Source organism: Platichthys flesus, chromosome 1 (genome assembly GCF_949316205.1).
Source record: "Platichthys flesus chromosome 1, fPlaFle2.1, whole genome shotgun sequence".
Taxonomy (NCBI): domain Eukaryota; kingdom Metazoa; phylum Chordata; class Actinopteri; order Pleuronectiformes; family Pleuronectidae; genus Platichthys; species Platichthys flesus.
The window spans coordinates 24,938,945-24,954,914 of NC_084945.1; positions in this window are offsets into that span (position 1 = coordinate 24,938,945).

Genomic DNA, 15,970 nt, shown 5'->3' on the forward strand with positions numbered 1-15,970 from the left:
AACTCTAGTGTTCTGATTGTTTCAGAGAATAAATTATTGTTTCCCCCTGTGCTCACAATTGATTACCTTTGTGTGACTTGTTCAACATTTTCTTTACCTTCTGGTTAGACAACACTGCACGCATTAGTGGAAGTATAAAAGAAGCACACACAAGTTTCTGAAGTAGAATTTTGTCTTTCTTTAGAGAGCCATAAGTCCTTTGTCAGAACTACAATATATTTCTTATGGTATTGTGTTATCTCTTAGTCTGTATTAGTCTAACTATACCTATATTTCTATCAGCTAGTCTTATAATAAAGCCAATAAATCAGGTCATTACATTTATTTAATAAATATGTATTGATAGGAAGTTTTCAGAGTCCCTACTTCGCATTACCGCATCTGTTTTCCACAACAGACTTACCTCTCTGACACTGGACTTTGCTTATGAGCGTACATGTTTCGATGCAGAATGTCTGCATCACTTTCTCCTCATTTGCCACAGGAGCACACAAGCACATATGCTTTTCCTGTCTTATCTGCCACCCGAGTCATCTCCACTGCCCCCTCCCCACCACCCATCTTCCCCACTTTAGCCAGTGTGTCGGGCCCTTTCCCTCCACCCCCTCGCCGTGCCACCAATTTGACTGGAACAGCAAGTGCGGGCCTGGCAGCCTTCCAGGAGCTGTTCTAAAGCCGCTGAATATTCATCTTCATTAGGGGTATCACCACCCCCGCTCCTTGCAGGGCTGGGTCCTTTTACCAAAGAGCAAGTGATTTGAATTGGGGGAGAGCAGTGATTCAGAATCCAAGGGGTTGGTGGGAGTTTTTTCTTTTCATTTCTCTCTGTTTTCTTCTCTCCTGTTGCAGCTGAATATGTTTGACTCGTGATTATTTATTTATTTTGTATTTCCCTGGTCTTGTTGTGTTCACACAGTTGGAGTGAGATTTCAGAACCTTAATAATCATCAATCGTTTTGCGTCATCATCTCAGAAAGGTGTAGGCAGCCCATGGTAATTTCTACATCCATATAATGTAGTGTGATGCATTTTGGGATTGTTAGCAGAAAACATGGTGAATACCACTGACATGACTCCAACATGGGATTTTGCTAGGTCACTATATATCAGTAACATTTACACACTCAACTTTAAGACAAATGGCAGATGTGGACAATGTATTAAAGAATAATTTCAGTCATGGCGTTAAGGAGAAAGGATATATTAACCTGTTATCTAGAATCTACCTGAAACTGCTTTCGCTAGGTTTTGTATTCACAAAGGAACACACGTGCTGATAACTTAGTCTACCATTGCTCTATTGTAAAGATAAAGTATGTTAGGAAGTGTACCAGTTGCTGGGGCTTAGCTTAGCAAATGTCTGGTTAGGGACATTCATGTACTGTAGCAAAAAAAAGCTGTTCACGGTTTCTCTAATTCCTAAGTGGTAAGGCCCACATCTGTTTTCACTCAATGTGACAATAAAAGAAGATAAAGACTGCGGCTGTGTTCTTTTCCACTGGGGAGTGGATCCAGACTTGGACTATTTTCTGCTGTGAGAACACCAGCACCATCCTCCAAACGGCCAGAAGCAGGTAAATGTAAGGGGCCTAAGGGGCAAAACTAGCACGCTATGTTTCTGAGTCATTACACAAAAAAGGTGCACCTGGAGTCGATCTCAAGTGTGATCATGTCAAACCCTCTTAGATGTTGCATTTACAGTAAGTGTGAGGTGTTGATGTAAGCAGTGAAACCGTGTGTGTTGTTTCTGAAGCTTGGAGGCAGAAAGAGTTGAGAAGCAGCGAAGCAGAGTGATGTCTTCAGAGTGTGTGTTCGATCTTAGGGCATCTCATGGACCAGGGGGTGAAGGGCTCCACGTCCTGAGCCCAGTCTCCCACAGTCTGGGCTATTTCTTAGTTATTGCAGTATGTGTATTCATATTACTTCTCTGTCAGAATGAATGGAGAACTTCTCTGCAACACAAAGCTTCAGACCCGAGCCTTTTTCTGACAATTACATCATTTGTTTCTCCCAGTTCCGAGTCGAAACGGGATTTGCCTTTTTCTGATGCTATTCCCGGATGCCTGACAGATTGTGCATTGAGCCACTGCCTAAGCTCTTCCGACTGAACACAAAAATATACATTACAGCATTGTCTAGGATTTGTAATACCTCCGTCGCAATTAGGCACACAACGTGTCTCGCCACAGTGTTTAATTAATACATCAGTGTGACTTGATTCCGCTCTCTCCTGCTGGCGGCGCATCAGAATAACGGGTGAACAGGAAAAACAGGAAAAGAATAGAAATCTAAACAAACTTGCAGTTGATGATGTATAAATGCCGCATGCCATAGGTTAGTTTATATAATCCAGGAAACTTTTTTTCTCTGCATGCTTGTGGGAGTAACCAGCAGCAAATGCATAAATCATGAGATTTAAAGTGATATAAAGGAGTTTAGCATTGCTGCTGGTTATGAACCCGTACTTATCGTAGTCCTAACACTCACAATCATCCAGAAACATTTGCAGACCTTTGGCAACGCTGGAATATTTATGCCTTTTACTACAATTACTTGCCAAAATAGATCTGCATTCGCGCAAATTTCTTTCAACCGAGACTTTGCCTCCTCAAAGGGAATTTTGTACTCCTCAGTGAACGGCCTTTTTCTATAAAAGTATGATAGAAATTGTCTCTGACAACCGCCAATCAAACAGAGCGGTACGTAACGACGAGAGAGCCAAGAACAGGCTTAATACTATTTATAAATCTCAGAAATGGCAGGGTTTGCAGCAAAGTGTGAAGGAATAAGGGATGGAGGGGAGGAGGTGGAGTTTATGTGTGTGTGTGTGTGTGTGTGTGTGTTTTCTTTTCACCCCAAAGCTTCTTATGACCTTAGTGTTCCTCCGGTCTAAACTTAGCCCCCTTCCAAACACAATAGAGCTGTCCAATCTAGTGCATCCCCTAAACAAGCATGCATTCAAATCGCCGTCACACTGCAAATGCTGCTCTTTGTGTTTAATGGGAATAATCTTTAAGTTTTCCCGATAAAAGCAACTATTTCAGTCCCAATTGTTTATAGTTTTGATATTGTGCTCGTCTTTATGCAAGCATAAAAAAAGTTTCCTCCGTTTCTTCCGTCTATGTTCATTAATTCTCCAAATGAAATATCCCTAATCCCAAAACACAGTTTTATCCTGCACACCATAATTTCCACTCTTGACTCTAAGGCTCCTTACTTTTCCAAGAGCACAGCAAGTGTGCAGTCCTACAACATCCAGTTCTAAGAAGTCCCACAGGATTAGCCAAGATTATTGAATCACGGCTTTAGATAATACCATCAGTTACAGTTTACTTCTGAGAACAGATGCAAAAAGGGGCAATGTGGCAATGTTGTGAGTGTGCTAATGATAGCAGCAGACTTTTGCCTCCAAATAAGCAGATGCGCTGAAGTTTGAACAGCTGTCAAACGTGATGAGCGTGACACAAGCGCCTGCGGTGGAAACTGGGGGACTTCTCCTATGATATAGCGAAAGTGCAACACAGCAGATGACAAATCACACTCTCTGGGAAACACCTGGCGCTTTGCTTTGATAGGAGAGTCAGGGTGCAGAGGACATATCATTTAGAATACACAGGTAGTATAAGTAGAACCATTCAAAGACTGGTTCAAAATAAGGATGAAAATAAAGAAATCAAACGCACGGCTTTGTGTTATAATGCTGTAACCATATGAGATATATGATACGAGACTATAATGAGTATGATGGTTTGAATGCAATATTTGGTGAAATTGTGTGAGAGGCATTACTATGATCATCATAGGTCCGCGATGGTGGGTCCTGGTGGGTCCTGGTGGGTGGCGGTGACTGAGCACTGGAGTGGCGTCTGGTCTGGATGGTGGATCGTGGTCCTACTGGTTGCTGAGCATGGACTGTGATTGCAGCGGGACTGCTTGGCATGTCATGTTGGGGTTGTCCTTCGGGATGTCTACCCTCATCAAATGCTGCTAAAAACTTTAATCTTGATGATGTTTTCCTACACGTGGCATCTATTGCACTTCTGTCCGTCCTGGGAGAGGGATCCCTCACATGTGGCTCTCTCTGAGGTTTCTATGTATTTTTACCCTGTAAAAGGGTTCATTAGTAGTTTTTCCTTACTCTTGCTGAGGGTTAAGGACAGAGGATGTCACACCCTGTTAAGATAAGATAAGATACATTTATTGTCCCACACACATGCACACACCCACAACATGCAAGGGGGGAAATTTGTTTTCTGCCATGACCCATCTGGTGTACACAGGAGGACACACAGAGCAGTGGGCAGCCATGAACGGCGCCCCGGGAAGCAGGTGTTAGGGGGGAGTAAGGTGCCTTGCTCAGGGGCACTTAGACAGTTGGGTGGGGTAGGCATTTTGACAGTGTGGAACAGAGCCAGGTGTTGTCCAGATGTTGACCATCCAGGTATGTTGTTTTTGTTTTGTTGTCACTCCATGTTAAAGCCCTATGAGACGAATTGTATTTTGTGAATATGGGCTATACAAATAAAATTTGATTAATTGATTGATTGTTATTGATGCATCTCATAATTAAAATGACATTTCATTTCTACAATCATGCTTCAAACTACCACCTCACCACCTGCACCACTAACTTCCCCTGTTTCATGAACATTTGTCTGCAGGTGTCACTTACAGGTGCCGTCAGGTTCTAGTTTTATACATCACAGCTTTTGAATGTTTGGTGGCGATTGCGTCTTTCAGGCCCTGCTTTGTCCGCCGGCAGCGGTTATAAATGAGGCCTCGGATTTTTCGTGACAACACTGTCTCTTTCAGGGGTCACTTCACTCAAATTCGAAAAACAACATAATTCATCACACCCCCATTGTGGTATCTACCCATGCAGATAATTTTGGTTTTGTGCACTGAGATTTTTGTCTGTGAGATTTATGCCTCGGCTGCAAAACGAGGTAAGGGACTTGAGTTTTGTTTGCGGTGCTCAAAGCATCAGAAAATTACATTTGAAAGACTCGACAACAGTGTGTCCTTTGTCAAAGCCACGTTCCAGCTCCACGGGGTGATCCACAGAGGACACGGTTTTCTTTGGCGCTGCTGTTTCCTGAAGAAATTGTTCTTTTCAAAGCATATGACTCATTCAAACTGTGTTCATTTTCAGCTGTTATTTAGCAGTGATTTTTCTTCATCAACTACATGGAGTACATACCACACATATATGACATTTTACACACTCGTTGTGTATAGTCCCACTGGTATTTTATATTTGCAGTTTCTATGCTAACAGGAAGTGATAAAATATGAGTTTGATGTCAGACTAAGACTTTTAGAATGCCGCTAATAATTATACTTCAAAGAGAAAGCAAAATACTTTCATAAAAAATTTACTCAGTTTTGGTTTGTTTTTCCGAGATCCTTTCCTACAATTGACAGTTTTGAGACGCTTGTGGATGGCACTGACAAATACAGCAGTGACAGCATGATATCTATTGTTCATCAACTTCACTGTAAGCCATTGCACAATAATGACACATGTTGAACTAATTAACCAAACCTGATAACAATAAGACACAATTTATCAATACTAAAAATAACAATCAACTCATTTATTTTTATAATCCCAACTAATCCCCACTTTAATGGAACACAATCTTTAGCATTGGCTGCTTAAAAAAAAAAGGTACTTATTTTTATCTATTATTTTATCCATTACCTACATCAGGGATATTATTATAAATTGACTTAATTAAGTTGTACATGAAAACATCTAACTTATGTTGTTTGTCACATATACGTGTAGATACAAAGTTTAAACTGCAGAGCTATAATTATATAGAATATGACGTATTGTACTTTGAACCCCAACATATCTCCAGGAGAAACATTAATTTGTGCATGCGGAATAATCCAATTACGTGTTTATGTATGGTTTATCTGGCCTGAGTAGGTAGGTTATGGTGTAATAATTACCGTTTCTTTGCTCTATTAAAAAGTAAATGTATTTAACTATGCAGAAGCAAGCTAGTGATGTCTCGGATCCATGGCATTATTACAGTGCCCTTTGTTAACATGCCTGTTTGGAATGAGGCGTTTGCTTGGGCTGTGGTTGCACTAGCTGCTGTTTTCTTGTGAAATGCTCAAAGAGCCGTCACACTTGACACTGAAACTATTTACGTCATGTATCAAGAGTTGAGTCCATGTTCTTGGCATACGTACATCCACCCTTCAAGTAAACTAAGGAAATCATCACATAAGCAGCAGTGCAGGGCTATTTGTTACCTAGGAACAAGCTCCTGGAGATGGTAATCTTGACGATGATGTGACATGATGTGTCAAGTGTGCAGAACTTACATTGTGGTTATAAAATACTCCCACAATTAAGACCCTAACCCTAACCCCTAACCCTAGCCACAGCTTGTTCTCCTCAGGCTTGGAAACATGGACGCAATGATCACCCTGTATCCTGGATATGAACATTGCCATCTTGCACGGGCGCCTTTTGGAGTCAGAGGCTGTGCTGCAGCCACGGGGGGGTGGGGGGGGGGGGCTGTGGTAGTGAGGTCCTGAGGATAAACAAGGTTGACCAATCGGGAGTCATCATAAAGTTTTACTCTGTTTTTATTCTACCATAAAGTACTAACTCAAACATTTAGACATACGTCAGTGTGGAACGAACTAGCTCAAATTTAAATAAAGGTATATGACATAGTTTGAATTTTTAATTTAGACCATGTCCCATCCACTTACATGGATACTGCTGCAAGCCACCAGAGGTCAATCAAGGTGCTTTGGCTTCACTTTTGCATAACTGACATAACATTCATCTTTGTATATACAGTTGATCAATACATGTCCAACTTAGACCAAATTAGCTAAAGCACTTAATTTGGCCCCCAGAGAGATCTTCCTAGTTTGAAGTAATTCACTTTAATTCAACTAAAGCGAATACAGTCATTACAAATGCCATTATAGTAAGTTTTATAGACATAACAGTAAAGTTATAACTGATGATGAAAGTATTAATCACTTGTAGGCGTTGCTTTATGAAAGTATGTGTACGTATTTGCAGAATGGATGGGGTGTATGCAAATTTTGGTTTGTCCATATATTGAAACTGAGGTTCAGTGTCATAAAACTTTGAAAACACAAGTGATGAACTGCAGCATGTTTAGGAAGATCAGCGATGTGTTCAGTCAGTCTGTTGCACGTCTGAGTCTCCTTCACTTCACATTCTCCCACTTGACAAGCTGCCTCCGCGGCTGTGTTCTGTTACAATTACAAGATTAATGGACAGGGTGGATTTTGGTTCACAGGAATTAATCGTGTCTCATTTTACTCCCCTGCCCCCACAGATGAAACAATCAGGGCAGTAAACCTGGTGGTGATTCTTGTCAACATGAGTGCAGATGCAAATTAATAGATGCTCAACAGGCCATAACTTCCCAGAGCAGTCTGAGCCAATTCAGGATATAGTGTAAGTGCACAAAGCCCTGTGAGCATCACAGCACTAAAAGATTGTTTGGTTGGTTTCCTCCTTCCCTCGTTCTCACAGTTTGGGTCAAAGTTTTGAATACAGCACATGCATCACATATTTCTTGCTGGGTGTTATGTAACCTCTACAAAACAACTTAATTTCACTCATAGAACTCATGGGAGGAGTTGATAGTGGTAATATTTATTAATTTACAGCTGCTTGAATAGTTTTACATTCTGTTGTGTTCAAAATACACATTTTTGGTCCGGTACTGTTCACTGCTGCAGCCCCACTGTTCACCCTCTGTCAGAAATGCTCCATTTTGGCTTTTTGGCCTGCCTCCAAAAAGACCTGTCTGCTCCGATTGGTCATCTGGCCGACTCCTTTGTGTTTAGTCAACCACTTAGAGCATGTGTCCGAAATGTCTTGCCACTCCCCCAGGGGCTTCCTGATCAGCTCTAAACACAGGTGTAGCCATGGTAACAGAGGGTGAGTGTGTATGAGTGTGATGCTGAAAGTCAGGATGACCTGAACCTCCTTCACCATCAGACTGGGGCAGGACGTTTCACAATGTTTAAATTGTACCTCGTCGGGCTCTTAACTTAATTAAACATAATGAACGGGTAATTTATCTATCATGGTAAAAGCTTGTGCATTTTGTGTTCTTCAGGAGCAGTGTTCTCTGTGGGACAGTATTCCCTTCGCCATTGAATTTCATAGAAAGACATGGACACATGTGACACCTTAAAGGAAAGAGAAAAGCCTGAAAAGCATAATATGGGCAATTTAAAACTTGAGATCACAATTGCAGGTAATTGGTGTTTTTTGGCATTAACCTATTCCAGTCCAAAAACATTCAGTAGACAACAAACATCATAGAATAGAGGCCCAAAATACAAAACAACACAAACTTTGAACACAATAAATAATGTACTCTATCCAATATTGCAGAACAACCTTGTAGGAACAGACAGTTCATTATTCACAACGGGCACAGCAGGGTTGGTGTAGTGAGCAAAAAACACTACATGCTATTTTTTTTGTTTCTATAAAACCCTTGTGGATAAATGAGGTGATAAGACATCAGTGATGTGGCACCACTTTAGATATTTATGACCCTGTTTACCCATAAAAGGAACCAGGCACTTCCAAACACAGACAATGCTGCTTAAAGCTGCTATCACCAATATTTTTATATTAATAATGGATCAAATGAGAGAGGTTAGTCTGCCAAAGTGATTTGCTGTTGAGTACGGCAGAGCATGGAGCAGTTAAAGAGCAGGATCTGTCAGGAGTTGAATATTGGACTTTGTTATTTGTGACCTCTGCTTAGAATTTCAAAAACGTTTGTTTTCATATATTTAAAATATTTCCCTAAAACTTGTTGGCAGAAGTGGAATTAATTTCACATTCTTTTACGTTGCAAAAGGAATTTCACAGATTTTCCAGACCATATAAACATTTATTAATTTTAATTTGTTTTTTTCTTTTTATCCAGGAGACTGATACTTGTTAGTGTGTGGAAATATGGTGCGGATTATTGAATTAAAGAGGACCGTTGGGCCTTCGCCCTTCTCGTTTATACAAGGAAATTTACCAATTATTATTAACAGAGAAGTAGTTTCATGATAAAATGATGGAACTATAACTGTCCTGTGCCAACAAATGCAGAGCAGTGAATCAGATATGACACTGTATAGAAGACGATGCCACCGCTGGAGCTTAGCTACAACTGCAGCCGAGAGAGTGGCCCTGCAGCCGTACTGCGTACCACGCTCGCTCTGCTGCACACACCAGTGCTCAGTGATGACTGGTGCGATGTGTGGCACACTCACGCGGACAGAGCTGACATCGCCTCGCTGCATCAAACTTCACTGTGCTCAGTTGCTCCCTTATTTATTTACTTATTTTGAGGATGGAGTTGCCAATTCCACTGAGTAAGAAGAACCACAACACCAGGTTTCCAGCCTCTGTGGATGGAGGAGCCGATGTAAAACAAATAAAAGTACCGACCTATTTGAAAGAAATCCAGGTTCCTGGTGTAATGTTGGAATCAGATATGCGGTGCTGCTGGAGGCGGAATATAGAGATGCGGAATTTGACCCAACAGCGTAGAGAGGAGGAAGCAGCCACTACTGCTTGTGACAGGAGCAGCTAGCAGCGAGAGAGAGAGAGAGAGAGAGAGAGAGAGAGAGACTCTGCAGACGGTGTGGCTCGCTCTGTAGCAGCAAATTATATCTGGTGGGAGGTCTGTGTGGCAGGTGCATACTGATTGAAACAAAATTAAAGTTGCTGTGCCGTAACAAACTTTGTTGTGCTCAATTTCTTTTTTATTTATTGACTTTTGGGATGAAGTTGATGATTCCAATTCTCCTGTGCATGTTCCAGGAACCAGCAGGACTGTCTCCTATGGCCACCATCCTACCACATGTCATTATAAATATATATATATGCTGTGTAAAATACATTCGGCCTCAATATATGTGTAACTTGCCAAATAATGTATATAATTCAGATTCTCATTTGATGAGTGAATAGCTTTTGTAGCTTTTTAAGAAACATGATTTTTTTTTGTGACAGGGATGCAGGAGTGCGGTAGTAGAAGGTGCAGCTGGAGGAAACCATAACGTTATTGTGTCGAGAGCCTTCAGAGACACATACATATTGTACATCAGTTGTCTTTAGCTTTGGTATACTTGACTGGTTTTCTTCATGGACGTATTATTGTACCAGCTCTGAATACAAAGTATACACTGCATTTACTGGCACAGAGCAGCACCACTGACACTGCTACTCCTGGAGATATGCAGCATTCCGTTTCGGGGTATTGCACACTACTGGGTCCAGGTTCTTTGTCCTAAATGAATAGAAGATTTTGGTGTTTGACCCCCTTGTGTATCATTGTCTCCCAAACAAAGCTGTGTTCCATGAACTCCCCACAAAAGAGCAGAAGCCCGATGGAAAGCAGCCATAACAGCAGTGGCCCTGGGACAGCCTGGCAGGCACTGTGTGCAGTGCATCCTGATGTTGTAGGACTTTCTGCTTCAGAGCAATAGGAGTATAGGTACAGCCTTTTGAAATCACCTTTTTCTGTAAAGCACCAATTTAATCTTCTATAAAGGTCACCTGGTTCCAAGACTCGTTCCCTTTTCCATTTGTGCTAGTATTAGAATATCCATTGATACCACCTGATATTAAAAAAGGTATTGCAAGAACTTTTTTGCCCTTTCACTCATCTCAACAAAACTGATCAAAAAGAGGATTTTCCGGTAGATAGCTAGACCCTTGATACACTGTGTATCTACTGTATCACTGAATTTACCTGCAAGAAAAGAATAAACCTCCTTTTAACTTATACTATGATGCTAAAAAGACTCCAGCCTTGGGTTTAGTTCCATGAAGGACATTGTACAAACTCTCAGTCTCTGTGGAGTCGAAAACAATCCCTTCTCACACAGAGAATCTCCTAACCTGGTCAGCTACCAGCTCTGCAGTGTTTGGGAATGTCAAGGATCCTTTGAGCCATTTTGAGTTTCCAGTGATGGATAATGGCAAACAGCTTTCCTCTGTGAGTAAGGATAACCTTCCATTTGATCAATCTTGCACCCGTCTCTAAGACTATACCCTCCAATAAATCAATAGCCTGGATGTGTTTGTCCTGGTACTCTCCATTCTACTCAAGCCCTTTCCATATGCTCCTGTCCTGAAGTACTTTTCTGTTGTTTTTGCTATTCTCCACACGCCGTCTTTGATATCAACGTCCCTTTGTTCTTCTTTTACATCTTATTTTTAAGATTATTTGTCAGACATGATCTAAAAAGTGTTGCAAACTGCATCGTCTGCTAATTTGTCATGATACACTATTTCACAGTATTTCCCAGTGTTTGTCATCAAACAGTACTTCGCACTTGGCTTGTCTGTTTTGGTTCATTTTAGAGAGAACAAAGGAGACTGTATGCAGCACCAAGGGAGAAGGCTTTTTGGACTGTCAAAGCTACAAGATATGGAACCCAGACACAGAGGGGATTTGATTGAGAGTCGGGACAAGTGGCAATTTATCATCAAACAATGAGGGGGGGCACTGAGAACATCAGGACTTAGGTTGTTTGCGTTAATATTTTTTCATTAAGATTCCAGCCTGGTGAGGGAATTTTTTTTTTCTAATTTCATGTTAGAACAGAGTCATTATTTTGTATTACTCATAGGGACATGTCTGTAGATGATGCAATTAAATTTCCTGAACAAAACACATTTGGTGTTGCTGTACGGTCCCTGCAGGATTGCTAGTCGCCTCCGTTCTCTCCTAAGTTTCTGTGGAAGAGGGGGCTGTTTCTAATGACTTCACATAGTGTCAGCCACATACACCAATTATTAATTAGAAACTGGAAATCCCTCTGAGATCTTGTCTTGGTGCAAGAAAAAAAGGAATTAGGTAGTTCCATAGTTGCCAAGCTGCAAGCCATTTCAAGTTCGTCTTCAAATGCCGGCTGTACTGCCAAGTATCTACAAGAGACGTATAGATATATGAATCAAAGCATTTTCACCCAGATTATATATAGTGTGTGTATACAGTGACATTAACCTGCTGTTTAACAGCCTGTGTCTGCATCAAAGTACAAGTCACAGTCTTAAAGGCCTCTTTGAATCTGGAGAGTTGAGGCCCTCTGTATTGAGTGTAAATGTAAGACGAACATGTGGCTCCACAAGAGGTGACCCAGAAACAAAAATAAGTCAACATCACAGTTAGTCATTGATCAGGGGAAAACCTGCAATATCTTGTTTAGCCACCTGGGGACAAATAAACAAGTTGTGAGCCTTTTTAGTTGCATCAACGGTTCACACATTCATGGAGCAATGATATCTTTCACCTGGTCACCTGAAGTCCGACAGTCTCTGACTTTTGTCCCTGTTTTTAATCTCTACAAACTCCTGAGGGAAAACTGGGCTCTGTGATCACAAGCAAGTTGCTGAGTTTGTCTGTCTGTTGGTTTGTGCTTTGCAGGTGCTGCCCAGTGGGGCTTTAGATACTTTTTACCATAGAGCAACAGCCTGCTGCAGTGGAAAACAATATTTTGCATCAAAACAGTACAATCGTGGACTAAACAGCCAAGCAATGAATTATAAGCTAGCTGATGTGTTCATCATCATGAGCAACCCATTATTTTCCCATTGGACCATTTGATGTGTTGTTATGGAAAAAACAACAGACACTTTACATGAAATGTGCATTCACATGTGTGTTATGCTACATTTTTGTAATAACGGTGAGTTTATAGTTACTTAACCTAAAAGTATGGAACACTGTTGATCTATGTTTTGGAAATTTTATGGAAAAAACAAAGACATTCTTCTTTGGTCCCTTTCCCACGCACACACTCACAGAAGTGCTTTTTTCAATGATAAAGCTGATGTCCTCATAACAACAATCAGGACATTTTTAACTCCAATATTTTGTCCGGTCCGGAAGAGTGTGTCTTTGGAGATAAAATTGCTTGTTATTTATAGTCAATTCATAATCCGTAGAGATGCCATTTCTTGCCCTCAATATAAATTCAAGCTATTTATAAGGTACAATTTAATGTTGGCTCAAACAAATGTAACACTTTACTCAGACCCGCCCCTGCTCGCTTCGATGAGAGCCCTGCAGCATCCATAATTTATCTTCACCTCTCATCAGATAGGAAATTCACAGGACCCTCCCTCTGTCTGTGGGCTCATCCTCGTTAACCAAGTGGCTAACCCTCATAATGAGCACTATTAAAGGTAAAGTGTCATTACTTCAGCACTCTGTCTATTCATTACAACCATCAATGTCTATTGATGTCTGTCTTCATTTAATCTCAGAGCTCTTCTGTGAGCACTGGTCTACATCTGTACCCCCCCCCCCCCTTGCACATTAATGTCAAAAGTCTTCTCTTTCGCCTTATTCAGTTTTGCTATTAAATGCCCATGCTCATAAAGCATCACACCTGCCAGCCGACAGAGATGGAGAGACAGGCTCGTGTGAATGAATAGAGCTGGTTCACATGACTTTCTCTTTTGTGTTAAAAGGATATATAAAAATGAATATTCACTTATTATCTACTCACGCATGTGCCCATGGAGGGTTGCGTCTCTGGAGTCTCAGGGGTAAACAGCCTTGCTGCCATCCAATCCAATTGAAGTTAATGGTGACCACTTCTTCAGATGGAAAAAAAAACTGAAAAAAACACAACATGCCTCCATACTGCTCCTGTGGTGTCATCCAAGTGTCCCCAATCCCCGACATTCAAATTTGACTCGAAACTGCGTCATTCACAACCTGTTTTAGCCTAAATGTGATCTGTGATCAACACGTGAATGCATAAGACAACCGACATGAAGAAGTAGTCACAATCCACTTCAACATTGGATATGGCTGCAACACAGCTCCTATCCAAAAGGGGTTTGTGGACTCAAACACTTCACCCAACCTTCCAGCGGTATACTGAGTAGTAATGAGTGAATTACCATTTTGGAGGGGACTACCCTTTAAAGTTGCCATAAATAACTGCCTTAAAAACGTAACGCCTGTCATCAAATCAATGGTGCTGTCAATTTCATATGACAGTTACTGGCTGGATTCAGAACTTGAAATCCTGAATGTAATGTACTGGGCTGAATGAACAGTGTTACCAAACATCTACTGTCAAAGCAGCGCTCTTGACTGTGGCATCCCGCTATGTTTTTGTTTCCTCATGGTTTCAAGGGTTTTCAAACTAGGTGTTTTGTACTAACATGTACTTTACGGTAAAGGAGTCGTCCCCTTTGACCCTCTGCTTTGACCACAGGTCACGCATGCACTGTGTTTGTCTGTTTTGGCGGAAACGTAATGGTCTGTTGCAGTTGGGGAGCTAAATTGAATAAACTGTTAAAGGTGAATAAACGTCCTGTTTATCACGTCTAACATTTCGATCAATTGCTGCATTGTATATTTGTGTGCAGGAGTTATGTGCAGTGTGCTCCCCCACTCCATCGTTCATTAAGTTGTTACCATCCACGTAGACAGTGAGACCTCATAGTTTCAGTTGCAGTTGTACCCGGGAGTTGCATGCAGTGCCGTTTTCTCCCTAACGCGAGAACTTGTCTTTCACTCGATAGTCTGTCACACAGAATCTGATGTGTGTGTGTGTGTGTGTGTGTGTGTGTGAGTGAGTGTGCAACTATTTTACTGACATTGAATAAATTCTGCGTGAAAGTGAAATAAAATTCCTGGATCTATTAATTTAGTTTGATTAGCGTAAAATGTAGTGGTTTTGTGGTGATCCATCTGCATCACCTTTTCTACCTGCACTCCGCCCACCTGATTGGCTGCCCATCATCACACTCAATACAACAGCTCAATCCACTGGACTTTTTAACAATGGGCCAGTATTTGGCTATGCTAGAAGCTCTCAGATTGGTGATGTCATCCACTCAGTTGGACCGTTCTGCTTTGCTCCAAACTGAAAAGGCTCAACTGCTTGATGAACTGCAAAGAAATTACTCACATTAACAAAACAGCTTTGTCCCTTTCTTCAAACACCAATCACATTCCCATCAATCTGATTTTTATTTTGCTTTTAGTGCTATTCACAAATACCAGCATGCTTAACTATAAACTGAAGATTGTGAGAATGCCAGTTATTAACGCTTCAAATTAACTCATGTTAATCCTTTTTGTCTCCTTTCTCTCAAAGTTCACACTTTGATGTTTTAATAAATGGCCATGGAGGCAAATTTCCTATTTGGTGCAAAGTTAATGTAGTAATTTTACTCGTATAGAGTTGTGTCTGGATTTTAAGCTGGCTATCACACGGACCTTGTATGGTTCAGACGGTCAAACTCAGAGTTTAGTCTGAACCAGACAGCACTAAACAACGGAAGAAGTATCAGAAGCAGAAGTGGCTTGCAGCATTACTAGCAGTCTTCACCTCATTTAACTTTGATTTGCTGCTTTCGTACTAGTGTGAGTATTGAGCCTAAAGTTGGTGATAATGATATTACAGCAGAACAAAAACAACACCATAACATGCAGGAGGAAATGTGCAGCAAGGAGAAGAAGTGCTTGTCAGAGTTCCACTGCTTCTGGATTCAAATCATGATTATTAAACTCATTGCTAATTGAGGAACTATGAAACCTCAACAACAATCCTTCAGTCAACAGCTAACAAACTCCACTCCTCCACTAAAGAGGCTTTTCCCACAAGTTTATATGGTTCTTTCTTCGGAATAAACTCCTGATACATATGACAATATGCTACTGGTGGGCCAAGAGATTCAGTTTTTTGTTACTTTAACTCAACAAGATGTTTCTCATTCCTCACTTTCACACAGGCGAAAGATTTATCAGATTTTGCTCCTTTGTCCTAAACTGACACATAACCTAATATTAGGGCTTTATTTGTATCATGTTACAACTTGATTCTAGTCAAATTAGCGGTTTATTCTTTTAATATTAGGACTTTTTTGTGTAATATAAAGGTCTATGAGTGGTCATCATCAGAC